The 10,356-nt window shown below is 55.6% G+C and overlaps 1 protein-coding gene across 1 annotated transcript in view; it reads left to right on the top strand.

Annotated features, from left to right (window-relative positions):
- Window positions 1-118: 118 nt before the first annotated feature.
- Window positions 119-10,356, top strand: part of LOC133146776 (prospero homeobox protein 1-like) — a 51,111-nt gene continuing 40,873 nt past the window's right edge. Inside the window, exons 1-2 of the mRNA XM_061270797.1 lie at window positions 119-203; window positions 3,422-3,508. The gene's annotated coding sequence lies outside the window, so the exon portion shown is untranslated. The remainder of the gene's footprint in view (window positions 204-3,421; window positions 3,509-10,356) is intronic.

Genomic DNA, 10,356 nt, shown 5'->3' with positions numbered 1-10,356 from the left:
ACGCACATGGGCGAGACGACAACCTCGGTGCAGGTAAGTCGTTGACAAGCAGTGCAGTGCCGTTTTCACCACGGTGAGCAAAACTTAGGGATCTGCTTTGTGTCCAGTAAGGCCACGCGAGGGCGGCCCGTGCGCCTCGGCTCGCACGTCCATCTCGCGGTCCAGACCTTCTGGGTTGGAAAGTCCACTCTGCAAAAGTTAAGGTTAGCTACGATGACACACTTTTGCTTTTTTTGACACTGTGAAAATGTTGCATCGTTGACGGTGGTCGTGCACCTTATGCAGAATGCCAAAGTAAGGAGAAATCCGTTTTGAACAATTATTCAACTATGTGAGCATTCCATCATGGTTTATTTTTTATTATTTATTAAGTGTCCTGCAAGCCAACAACCGACGCCATGTCTAACAGTTGAATTTCAAGTGAGTGACATTTCCATTGATGCCGCACTCTCACCAATGGCGGGCGGGACTTAACATCCCATAAACTGGACTTCAGGTCCGATTAGCCGAGGTGCCCGGCTCCCTCCCGAAGGGCGCCGGAGCGCAAGTGTCCGTCGTCGCAGCTCACCTTCCCCGCCCGCCGCGGCCCCCTCCCTCCCTCCCTCCCTCCTTTCCGTGCGAGAGGCTCAGATGCGAAAGGAGTCGCAACCGGTGGCCCAAAGACGTGTGACGACTAACGGCTCCCCCCCGAGACCTGAGGTGTCTCCTTTCGTCGCGCTGCGGGCCCCCGTGATCCGTGTGGAAGGGCCGCGCAGGCACGCCGTCAGCGGCTCGCTAACGCGGCATTAGCCGGGCGCTCGTCTCCTCTCCTCTCCTCTCCGTGCTGTCTCAATGCTTTGCTCACGCTCGGCTGCACGTACCTTCTGCGGCTCCGCTCGTTAGCCGCCGAGAACCGCAATGTCACAAGACCCCCCCGACCCCCAAGTGCGTGCGCGTGCGTGTGCGTGCGTGTGCGCAATGCTGCACTTCCATTATTTCCTACGGGAGAAAAGCGTTCCAAATTCAAACCACCAATGGTGTTCGACCTTGGAGGTTCCACAAGAAGAACTAACAGAAGTGCAGATGAGAGCGCCATCAGATCTGTTTCTCATCTTGTTTTTGGGGGGGGGGGGGGGGGGGGCAGGAGAAGGGGGTGCGCTCTGGCGGCTTTGCCACCGGGCACCCGGAGGGGAATGCGACGCCTGTTTAGGAGACCTTCCCGGGAATGTTGCTCTGGGAGTAAAGAAGCCAGCCGCTAATCTGTTTGTTCCTCTGAGGCACGGCTCTTCCCCGTGATGCCACGCGTCTTTCCCTCACCCGGCCAGACGACACCTCGTCCTCCTCCGGGAGCTTCAGAGGGAAGGGGACCCGTTGACGTCTCATCGGTTTTGACAATCATTTGACGCAAGCCACCACGTTGCCGATTGGGAGACGGAGGGGAAGCAGGTGGGGCGGCGGTGGCGCCTTTCAAAGTAGCGGAGGAGGGCCATCTTGAGGGAGCGCCGAGGATCCTCCGAGTCCCGCCGCCTTATGGCGTGGCCTGCAGTCAAACAGATGCTGCGGGCCTCACCGGCCTTTGCTGGTGGGAACAGAGGAGGCGCTTGAGACGTGTCTTACACAGCAAGTGTGTGTGTGTGTGTGTGTGTGTGTGTGAGCAAGAAGGAGAGACATGCAATACATCTCGCTTGCTAGCTAGATTTGCAGCCAGAAAGCAATTTCTCGGGTAAAGTACAGCCTGCTGAAAAATGGAATCAAGTATTTGTACGCTGCGGCACTGTTTGGAATGAGGGAGCTTTTGTCGTTTGTTTGAGGAAAGGGCGGGCGGGCGATTGTCCGGCCGGGGGAGGCCGGCCGGGGGCTATCGGGCCCTCGTTTTGGAAAAGCCGTGGGCGAAAGTAAGTGGAAGGAGAGCAGCGGCTAGCGGCTAGCGGCTGGCTTCTCACCATCTATTTTCTCTCCTCCATGTCTATTTTTTTCAAGTGATCATATTCTCCCTCTCTGCCGCCAAGCTCTCCACGGCTTGAGTGATTTGCTAAGGCGGTGCGTGTGTGCGTGCACGTGTGCATGCGCGCGCGTGTCTCCTATTAGCCCTTTTTTCCCATTAAAGCAATTTTGCCGCCCATTGTATTCCTGAAGAGGGCCCGGGAAGTCACTAATGGTGCCTTGCGTCCACACTTGCGCGCTCACCGACATCTCTGGCGGCGAGCGCCATCGTCACCTGTCGCCTGATTGCTGTAAAACGCACGCATTAGCATAGAATGAGACGCATTATCACTCGTGGCGCGCTAAGAGGTTTCGCAGAAAAAGAAAAGACCTCGCACCTTTGGCGCACAATGGCGCGCGCTGCTGAGATAAATGCGTGTTGTCCAACACGCGGGACACCGCCGCTAACTCTGAAGACTCTGCTGATGCTTTTCAATGGCCTCTTGTTGTGCCTGCGCGTGCTTGTTGTGCCTGCGTGGCGCTGCGCCGCTTCCGTTTTCATCTTTTTCATCCTCCATTACAATAAGTACAGACTGGATTTGAGAGTGGCCTGCCTGCCTGCCTGCCTGCCTGCCTGCCTGCCTGCCTGCCTGCCTGCCTGCCTGCCTGCCTGCCTGGCTGCCTGGCTGCCTGCCTGCCTGCCTGCCTGCCTGCCTGCCTGCCTGCCTGCCTGCCTGCCTGCCTGGCTGCCTGCCTGCCTGCCTGCCTGCCTGGCTGCCTGCCTGCCTGCCTGCCTGGCTGCCTGCCTGCCTGCCTGGCTGCCTGCCTGCCTGCCTGCCTGGCTGCCTGGCTGCCTGCCTGCCTGCCTGCCTGCCTGCCTGGCTGCCTGGCTGCCTGGCTGCCCGCCCGCCCGCCCGCCTGCCTGCCTGCCCGCCCGCCCGCCCGCCTGCCTGCCTTCCTTTTGTAAGTTGGCGCAAGTGTCGAGCCATCAGATTTGCTTGTTTGTTTTTCTTCTCAGCGGGTGGCCCGTCTTGAATGCGGGAAGTATCCGCCGTGTCCAGCGGATCCGCCGGACGCTCGTTGGGGCTAAAAGGGTCGTCTCCCTCTTGTTTTCTTAAGCCTAGTGAGGTCCTGGCACTTTTGAAAGGCCCCTTGCGCTGGTTTTAGACGGCCACCATAGGAAGGAGGAAAGTGCAGCACATTTAACTCTTTTCCTCTCGTCTGTTGCTTTTGTGCAGACTGAAAGGGGGGCGGAAGGTCTCGTCTGGATCTCCAAATAGCCCGATGGGGGTCAAACGGTGATCTGTTTAAAAATGGGGATTCCCGTGCTCGTGCTGTAGCCATTTGCAAGGGAATAGACGTGGTCTGTGTCCTCAAAATTGAAAAGTAGACAGGGGACGGTGATTTGCGATGTTGGACGACATCCTCGGTTGCTTAGTAACAAGCTACTTTGACTCGGTTACGTTTCCAAAAATCATGTTGTGCTTACCAAAGTGAAGTTGCCTTTCTCCCTCCTCAGATGGACCTTCAATCACTTGACTTTGGAGTCAGCCAGCCAGCCAGCCAGCCACACACAAGTCTGGTCGTGGCCGCCCTCCTGTGCACCGTGAGTTCATTTGTCTATTTGTCCCCTGGCCCGCAATACATTGAGCAGAAAGCCTCCAGAAAATGTTGTATCCCTGTTTGCAAGTAGAACAAGAAAAACCTTTGACGCTTTCAGGTTTGGATTTACTTTTGTCATTTGCCACAACGCGGTGCGATGGCGCTAATGACATAATTGTTGGGAGTGCGAGTGGTGCTCGCACGCACGCACGCACGCACGCGTTGCCCTCCGTAGGTCTCCGCCGTGCATCTATTTCCATTATTCTAATGCATTGCCACTGATGAGCCGCTCTCACGCAATTACCGGCAGCCAGCCGGCTAGGCCGGCCGGGCCTGGCCGCCTTTTAAATATTTTCCTGCCCTCGTCTTTCCGCTGTGACGCCTCTCTTTTCATTTTGCACTTCTGGAAGAGGTCGCCGTGCATCTTTCGCTCTCTGGAATGGCTTACGCTATAAATGGGATCTTGGGCCGTGGATTCCGCCGCCTTCCTCCTTGGCTCCCGTTGTGGCGGTCTTGGCCCGCTTGTGATCCCGTGATTGGATCTGGGGCTCTTTTGTGGTGGCTGATGAGAAAAAATAAAGCCAAGCGGTGCGAGGCGGGCAGATGGACGCTCGCCCCTCTCCGAGATTTGCCGTCTGCATCTTTAAGGCACCGCTGGCCGGCTGGCTGGCTGGCCGGCCGGCCGGCCGGATGCTAAGCAGCCTTCAGCGTCGGAGCACAACGCGTGGCCGCCGTGCAGCTGTCATTGCCAACCGCTAATTGAAGATTGAAATGCAAACGTCCCTTTTTTTTCTCGATCCAATATAGCGAAAAGTAGCGTGGATGTGCCTGACGCGCTTTGGCCGACGTCAGCCTTGTCACTTAGATCGCAAAATCCAAACTGAGCCTTTTGCTTTGTTTGACACAAACAAAAAGACACATTTGAGTGTGTGCGCGCCTCTTGCCAATAAGCCCGCGCTTGCGAAACGCTTGGGCGACGCTTATGAGATTTAGCGAGTCAACAGATGCCCCAAATGTCTGTTAAACATATTCCAAACCTGATTAAAAACATCCCAATGGCTGAGAAATTGACGCAGATTGCGCCTGATCTTTTTACCTACACCACCCCCCCCCCCCCCTTCCAAGCATGCTGGGGGGAGCGTGTGATGGTTGACACCACGTAGCTTTCCATCACGTCCATTTGCCGCCCGCGTGTTTGGGTGAACGTGCCGATTACAGCAGATTACTTACACTCTTGCTAAAATGGGCATTAAGTCGGCCCGAGAAACCTGCTTAAAAAGAACCACATCGTTGGAGGGAGGGGCAAGGGGGTGGCTTTTCTTTTTTGAATCATCTTGGGCTCCAGCCTGGAAGTGGCCCGTCCACAACCTGAAGTCTCCAAGAGAGGCAGGCAATCGGTCAGGGATGTGACGGCACGTCCTGGCTACTCGGGCCGGGCCGAGCCGAGCCGGCGGAAGCCGCGCGGATGCCCGAGCAGCCTGGCCCGGCACCAGACGGCCCTTTTTAAATCTGCTAGCAGGGCTAATCTCTAATCTGGAGATTTGCTCTATCTGTCCACCGCTTCTCTCGCCCGTTTGGAGATCGACAAATGGAGCAATCTGTGACTATTTAAAAAAAAAAAAAAAAGGCGAGGGAGAGAGGCATTCATCCCCAAAATGTGTTATTAAAGACGATCTGAATCCCTGGGCCGGTTCGGCGGCGGCAGGCATGCGCCGAGCCCCCCGACACCCTTCTGCAGATGGTCACGTAATAACGCACAATCAGCCTGATTACGGGCTGGGACGGCACATTGTTTGCGTTGCTATTTATAGCTTGCAAAAACGGCCAGCCCCGCTTGCACTCTCATAATGCTGCCTGCCGAGAGAGGAAGGGAGTTTGTTTGCGAGCCATTTCAGAAGATGCTGAAAGATCTCAAGTTGTTTGCGTGCACTTGGCGGCCGTCTCCAAACAGCGCCATCCTTAGGCAGCCCTTCTGCCCCACCCAAGCGACCCAGGCTTGTTTGCGCTCATTAGGAAAGGCAGCGAAGAAAGGAATGAATGACTTCATTGCGGAGGAGCGAGACGGGAGAAAGCGGCCCGAGGGCCTGCGCCAGCCAGGGATTGTGGGACGGCTCAAGATTTTTGGGCCTGCTCCAAAGCAGATGGCGGAGGCTGGTCCTTAGCCGTGCGTCTCTTCTTCTCATCGTCCGCTCGTCCAGCCCCCCCCTCTCCGCTGAGTGACACTTTGCGAGTTTTGAGCGAGCGGCGAAGGACGCTAGCTGCAGGCTTGGCACGTCGCTCTTCATTGCACGGCAGGCTCTCCCACTGCCAAGCCGCTTCTGTTGCTTCACAGACTCTCCATGACTGTGGAGAAACACGCCAGAAGAGCCATCCCCGCCCCGCCCCAGCCCAACTCCTCTCGACGCACCAATTGAGACCTGAGCGATATGCTACCTCCAGGAAATTCTGGCTCCATTTGCTCCAGTACTTTGGGTGCAATAAAGTAATCAAGAGGACGGAGGAAAGGGCTCGCCGGCTTCTCGGCAGCCAGCGTCTTCCATGGCTGCTGGCTGAAAAATGCAAAGCCGTGCGCCTCGGGCTCTGTGTACAAAGTGAGGCGTGCCAATTTCCCCCCATTTTGTGCAAAATCAGTTTGATTTGTGCTTGCAAGATGAGGTGCTTGAATGAAAGAACGCCCCCCCCGCGCTCAGGTGTCCATCAGATGCCATTTCTACTTCCTCGAAAAATAGTTGCGAGTCCGGCGGACCTCTTTTTCCATCTGCTTTCAATCACCAATCTTTCAATCGTGCTCGCCGTTAGATCCTTTTAGTCAACAACCCCAATGAGTCCACTCCGAGGAGATGCGGCGCGGCCACATTAGCATGACAGAGATGGAGCCGTCGCCCTGGGGCATCGTCCAAAACTTCTCTGTTCCTCTCCAGCTCTTTCCCAGCCGTGTGCTCTTTCTCGGTAGACGTCTGAAGGGCCCTCGAGTCCCACCTCCGCAGATACTGAATCGAAAAAGACCGCGCTCGCTCGGATGGCAGGAGACAAAAAAGGGAGACGGGGGCCGCTGGGGCCCAGGTTGGCTGTACTTGAGAACTGCGCTTCTCTATAGCAGGAGGTGAGACTGGAGAGGCGGGTCATGCATTAGCATGTCTTTTGTGCTTTTGTCACCGGTGAGAAGCGGTGAAGTAAATAGCCGCCGCCGCCGCCGCGCTGCCTTGACATACGTACAAGCGACCCCACTCGCAAGTTTGTCTCGTACGTATGTACCTTTGCCGCCAGCCAGCCAGCCAGCCAAAATAACCAAGTTTCCGCTTGCCTTGCCGGCTCAAGGCGGACTATGCAAATCTTCCCGTCACGCTGGGCCCGTCCGCTCGTCGTGCTAATGACCCAAATGATGACATTTGCCCTCGGGGAGGGAAATAATCACAAATGACTTTTCTCACCTACGTGGCTCCACAAAGCTCAAGCGCGCCATCTTCAATGGCGACACTTCAATGGCGGCCGGCGCATGGCAGGAGTCTTGCTGGGCGACGGCGGCCGCGCTCAGCAGTCGCCGCCGCCGCTGCCGCCGCCGCCGCCTTTCAACCGCTCTTGAAAAACAGATTTGGGGGCTTTTCATTTTGCCCCCAGCTCCGCTCCTCAAGGTGATCCGACTCGCAAATTCTTTGAAGCGCAAGATCAATCCATCCGAAAGGAGCAGAAGAAAAACAAAAAATTGCGCGAAAAAAATTCTAAATTGCCCTCCAACTTCCCTCGTTGTCAGCGTGTAGTAGCAAGGTCGCATGGGCGCCAGTTGAAATACAACGAAAGCGCTTGAGACCTCCGACCTCCATCGTGCTACTATTTGCATCCGACATGACCTTACTTCAACTCTCAAAGTTGACAGCCATTTGACAAGAACAAGAAGCACGCTCCATGCGCCGCTCTGCATTTTGACAAATGTAAATGATAATAGCGCAAAACAAAACGAGGAGAAGGCGTGTAAAACGCTTGAGCTGAGTGCGATTACAGCTGCGGCCGTCATTAGGCGCGTAATTGATGGAGTGGCTTCTCCTAGCGGACCCCAACGGACCGGCCGGGGTGTCCCCGTTGAGTCGGACTCATCTGCATTGGGCCCGTGACTTCACACGCTTGAGAGCAAAACAAAGCGCGTGTGTTTGCATGTGCCATTTGATACATTTTGCCCCGTAATTGGGCAACTGCAAGGCTGGCCTGCCATGTTTTCTGCTCGCCTGTTTGCATTTGCTCAAGGATCCCGACCCTTTGCAAATGACACGTTTTCTCGGCCCGGCGCGGCGCGGCGCGGCGTACATTAGGTGCTTACAAAAGACAGAGCACTAATGCATCATCTAATTGGCCGAGGCTCCTGCCTCCGCCTCTCTCTCCATCACTCTATTAGCTCAGTAATTACCCATATGCCTGGACGAGCCTCTGCGAGGCGGGCGTCCGCGTAATGGCCGCCTCAAGGGCCCTCCAGCGCAACAGAGAGGGGCCGCGGTCTGGGAACACTGCGAAGCGCTCCACCATCAGCGAGCCAGCCAGCGAGCCAGCGCCGGCCGGAAAACAATGGCCGGCAGCTAAAAGGAGAAGTTTGCCAGAGCGCTCCTTCTGGGATCGTGCGCTTAAGAAATTGAGGCAAAGAATCTTGTCCAATTTTATGATTGAGATGTTTTAGCCAGCCTTTTTTTTTTCTCGGCACTTCTGTGCCTGGCTTGTTGGAGAAGTGGACCTCCAACAGTGACAGTGGTGTGCGCTGTCCACAAGTAAAGGGGAAGCTTGAATTTGGACGTTCACGTTTTCAACAGAAAGGAGAACAGAAGGAAATCTTCCAACTCTCCCAACTGTGGCTTTGATTGGAGCTGGCCCAGGCAGGCAGGCAGGCAGGCAGGCTCGCTCTTGAGCTGTCGTCATCTTCTCTGCTGCTCTTTTTCATATCCTTTTAAAAAGGGACATGGCAATCCTCCGATCGTTTATCTTTAGCCTCTTAATTGAAATCGCATAATCTGTGGCCGAGTAGCCCCCCCCCCTCCCCCTCACTCATCTCTTCCAAAAGGAATACAACAAAGGGCTTCTTAAATAATTCCCCGGCTTTTCGAGCCGCGTGGATTACGCGGTCTCCGTCCCTCCTAAAGCACCCAAGGCAGATTTTGTCACACTCGAGCTCGTATGATCTCTTTTGCAAATCAGATAAATCTAGAAATAAAAGACATTGCGCTCATGCTAATATGCGCCCTGAGAGGGCTGCTTAATCTGGATTTCAGGCCAGCGCGGCGAGGTATCTTTGCGAGATCACGCCGGGCGGGGTCCTCGGCCGGGCTGAATTCCCGCGCTCGCCGGCCGGCCGGCCTTCTCTTTGTGCTAATCTGTTGGCACGCACGTTGGGCTGGCTGGCTGGATGGACCAAGGTTCAAGAGGGAAGGATTAGGGCAGATCTGAGCAAAGCCGATGCGAAATAAGGCCCGGCGACGGGTTTGCGCCGTCCCGAGGGAGCGCTCGGCCTCCTTCTTTTTTCCTCCCTCTCGCATCATTCCCCTCTTCGAATCTCAGACCGACCACTCTGAGTGGAAGAAAAAAAAAAAGGCTATGTCCACTCTGCAAATCCCAAAGCCTTTTAGAGCTACTTGACGGCGGGAAATCCGTATGACTTAGCGACTTTGAACTCGCTGCTGTTTATTTACATGGGCGCACGGAACAAAAGCACTTTTCCGAGCCGGAGTTGCCCCGCTAATGCCTTATTCGGATGGTTTCTCGCTCAACGGACGGTTTGCAACTTTTAATTGTTGGCCGTCCTGGCCGCCATTAGCTGTGGAGACAAGAGGGCTAAAATCACTTCAGGTAAATGAGTGTTTGCACTGGAGGACCGCTCAAGTAGAGTTTAGCAGTCCTTCAGCCGCTTCTGTTTGCCAGTGGGGAAGATGAGGAGGCTGGACGGGTCACCCGGGCCGGGCGGGGCGGGGGTCCCACTGCAAATCCGTGCCTGCGTGCCTCTCCTACCACTCTCTGAAAATGCTTTCATTTGCCCGAGCTGTCTTTGTGGAAATTCCATCTCCTAACGGGATGCCGATGAGCATCTCCTGCGTGGCTGCCTGCCTGCCTGCGTGGCTGACCGCCTGCGTGGCTGCCTGCCTGCGTGGCTGACCGCCCGCCCGACCGCCCGCCCGGCCTTTTCTGCCCTGCCCGCTCGGCTTTGCTTAATGGGGGCTCTAATCGGATAAAGTGAGGCAGGAAGGAAGGAGAGCGCAAGCTTTTAATGAAGGAGCGATGAAGATGCAAAGGACAGTTGTTTTGTCATGTCTCCAATTAAAGAGCGCAAGCGGGGCAATGCGGGCCCTCCTTTGCCGGCATTCACGGACGGACGCCATTTGTGACCCATGAGCGAGCAATAAGGACGCAAATTTGCGCCGTCTGTTGGGGCTCCTTGCTCCGTTCTTGCATCTAATGTGCTGGGATGGCTGATGCCACTCCTCACGTCATCCCCGCAGCATGGCTTTGCATGTGGTGCAAACAGGAGCTCCCTCCCTCCCTCCCTTTCGATCAATTATTATCGTCCTAGTTTTGAGGATCAAATGTGGCTGAGAAGAGAAATAGCACAAAGGTGCCCAAGGAGGACAACAGCAGGCCACTTCTTTTGCTCACTTTCTTTCATATATAGAAAGATATCTCTTCCATTCAGTGGGCGGCATGTGTGCTCCCCGGGAGTTTGGAAAAAGATTCAAAGACGACGACGACGACGACGCTAAGCTGATCAGCGTCTCGCTGTGCGGTCAACGGCGGCGGCTCTTTCTCGCCGCCTAATTCTTCCCTCTCAACCAAGAAACGGCGGCGTAAATGTGACACGTCGAGGGACGCGTGCCAGAAAACACA

Source organism: Syngnathus typhle, linkage group LG22, assembly GCF_033458585.1.
Source record: "Syngnathus typhle isolate RoL2023-S1 ecotype Sweden linkage group LG22, RoL_Styp_1.0, whole genome shotgun sequence".
Taxonomy (NCBI): domain Eukaryota; kingdom Metazoa; phylum Chordata; class Actinopteri; order Syngnathiformes; family Syngnathidae; genus Syngnathus; species Syngnathus typhle.
Note: the sequence above shows the minus strand (reverse complement) of the source record. Positions and strands in the feature narration are given on the sequence as shown.